The sequence below is a fragment of the Pinus tabuliformis genome, chromosome 4_2 (assembly GCF_031772625.1).
Source record: "Pinus tabuliformis cultivar Carrire ecotype Pingquan chromosome 4_2, CPIR1, whole genome shotgun sequence".
Classification (NCBI taxonomy): domain Eukaryota; kingdom Viridiplantae; phylum Streptophyta; class Pinopsida; order Pinales; family Pinaceae; genus Pinus; species Pinus tabuliformis.
The window spans coordinates 445292519-445295533 of record NC_142304.1 but is presented as its reverse complement, the minus strand read 5'-3'; the positions used below and the strand labels follow the sequence as shown (position 1 = coordinate 445295533).

The 3015-nt window shown below is 40.4% G+C and overlaps 1 pseudogene; it reads left to right on the top strand.

The window, feature by feature from the left end:
- Positions 1 to 1097: 1097 nt before the first annotated feature.
- LOC149169879 (cytochrome P450 750A1 pseudogene) lies at positions 1098 to 2788 on the top strand (annotated as a pseudogene).
- The last annotated feature ends 227 nt before the right edge of the window (positions 2789 to 3015 follow it).

Here is a 3015-nt window from a genome sequence, read left to right as displayed (position 1 = left end):
TTGAAGGTGATAGAATGAGGAGTGCAATGCCTCAATTTCTCTGAACAGCTAATTAACGGCAAACTTGAGCTAGCTCACACTTATCCGTAGGATCATTCGGAAAGGAATCCAATCAACCCAATGTAATCTTAGAAATGAGAGAATACAAAAAGGAGAATAGGGTAAGAGAGAACTCAAGGCAAAGATAAAATATGGTCGAATATTGAGGAGGGTCTCAATAGTAACACTGGTCATTAATACAACCAACCTATATCCATTTTAAATACGGATTATTCCGAAAGGAATCCAATCGACCCAATGTAATCTTAGAAATGACAGAATACAACAGGGAGAATAGGCTAGGCCTCAAGGCAAAGACAAAATATGGCCAAATATTGAGGAGGGTCATTACTACAACCAAGGTAGATCCATCTTAAATACGGATTTAATATGAGGTAAGAGAGATCTAATTTCTTCACATGTAAATTTTTTTATAACTGGACATTATTTAAATGTTTTGTATAGTTATATAATTTTTTTTATTTTTAGATTTTTCATAATTTTTATTTTGGTGGACATGAGAAAAATTTCAATTCAATTTTGATGACTAACCAACAACATTACACATCATACAAAAATAGTAACAACTTATCCAAATTCACAACTACATGAACAATAGTTTATCCTTCCAATCCATCCGTAAATTAAGCATTAAGCACTACTTACAGATTCATTCTCAAATCATACCCATATATAAATCCATAAAAACAAAGACCCGTAAAATAAACATCTCGGCTCAATAATTCCATCTCCATAAATTTGTGCTACAAAGAAACAGTCGACACTACTTATCCTAGTCGACATTACTTATCCACTATGATAGATGCACTCTATTATACGATATGTATTTTCCGTTAATGCAGATTATTACCATTTCATTATTGCTATTCCAGAACAGTGGGTCAACGTATGGCTTTGGAATATTTTAAAATCAGTGTCAGTTTATATTAAATTTGAATTTATCGCCTTAAAGTGAGCTTTCATAAATCTCGGGGTGCCTTTAAATAGCATACCGTTCATCCTTCCAAGCAATGTGTCTCTTACAAAGTGTGTTCCATATGGAATTTCATACTTTTACTGCTATTCTGTCTTTCCGTCTGCCCGTAACATTAATGGCAGGCCGCGAGCGTGCTGTCACAGCAGCTATTGTTGGTTTATTTTTCTGTTTGCTCTTCATATGGCTGTTGCAGAAGAGAAGAATTAGGGGCAGATTGCCTCCAGGACCCTTTCCATGGCCAATAATCGGAAATCTCCACCAATTGGTACAGCCTGCTCACCGTACTCTTAAAGGCCTTGCTGACAAATATGGCCCCATTTTCTTTCTGCGCTTAGGTTCTGTCCCTACTGTCGTCGTTTCTTCTTCTGAGATGGCCAAACTCTTTCTTAAAACCCATGATTTGGTGTTTTCCAGCCGGCCTCTAACATCCGCTGGGAAATACATATTTTTCAATTATCAGGATGTGATCTTCGCTCAGTATGGAGATCACTGGAGGCAAATGAGAAAAATATGCGTATTAGAACTCCTGACTGCCAAAAGAATCGAGTCCTTCAAGCCCGTGCGAGAGGAAGAGGTGTCTGCGATGATCCGTTCAATCTGGGAGGAGAGTGAGAGCGGAATAATAAGCGTGAATGTGAGCAAGGCCATCTCTACTCTCAACTCCAACATAATTTGGCGGATGCTGGCAGGGAGGAAATTTACTGACGATGATTTGGGTGGGGATTTCGGAAGTTTTAAGGATTTAATAGTAGAGCTGATATCTACAGCGGGAGCTTTTAACATCGGAGACTTTATTCCTTGTTTGGATTGGCTTGATCTGCAAGGTATCAAACGGCGCATGAAGAAGATGCATAAAGCATTCAATGAATTTGCAGAGAAAATAATAGACGACCACGTTCCTCATCGCATGGCCTCGACAACCTCGAATCACCAGAAAGAGGAAGAGCCCTATGTTAAAGATTTCGTCGATGTGTTGCTCGAGAAAGCTGAGGCCGACTCCAAAATGACGCGGGAAACTGTCAAGGCTGTTGTGCTTGTATATATGTCTCGGCCATTCTATTCTCATTTATGTTCCTTGAATCTTTCAATATTTTGCATTGATTAAATTCGTATTTGTGCAGGACATGGTCGCAGGTGGTTTGGAGACGACATCGACTACGTTAGAATGGGCAATGAGTGAGCTGCTCAGACATCCCCATGTGATGAAGAGTTTGCAAGAAGAAATCGAATGTGTCGTCGGCAAAGATCGAAAAGTGAATGAATCTGATGTAGCAAGCATGAAATACCTCCATTGCGTGGTGAAAGAGACGCTAAGATTATACCCACCTGCGGTGATAGCGATTCCTCATGAATCTGTAGAGGCTGTGACAGTCGGAGGATACTATATCCCTAAGAAAACAATGTTGATTGTGAATTTGTGGGCTATAGGAAGGGATCCCAATGTGTGGGGGGCAGATGCTTCCGAATACAAGCCGGAGAGATTCATGAAGGATGAACATGTCAATTCAACAGATCAATCAGACTTCAGTATGATTCCGTTTAGTGCAGGAAGGAGAGGATGCCCAGGGGCACCCATGGCTATTCCCACCATTGAACTTGCATTGGCTCAGCTGGTGCACATTTTTGACTGGAGAGTTGAAGGTGATCCGTCCCAGCTCGATATGACGGAAGTGTGTGGGGCCTCGATTCCAAGGCAAGTTCCGCTGTTTGCTTATCCAGCATTGAGGGTAAGCTTTCCACTCTAGTACAGTTATGAAGCCTAAGAGTGGCAAGGCACCGTGCCGCTTTCCTATTTTCGCGAGCAATGCTTTCGCTATATGCTCTTCTAGTTTGTACCATTGCTTTCGCTATATCTAATTTCTTTGCATTAGCTTTTGCAACTTCTGTTAGATATCGTGTCGACAGAAGAGTAGCCCTGTATTTTTCCGTCCAAATATTAATCAGTTTCGCTATATCTAATTTCTTTGCATTAGCTTTTG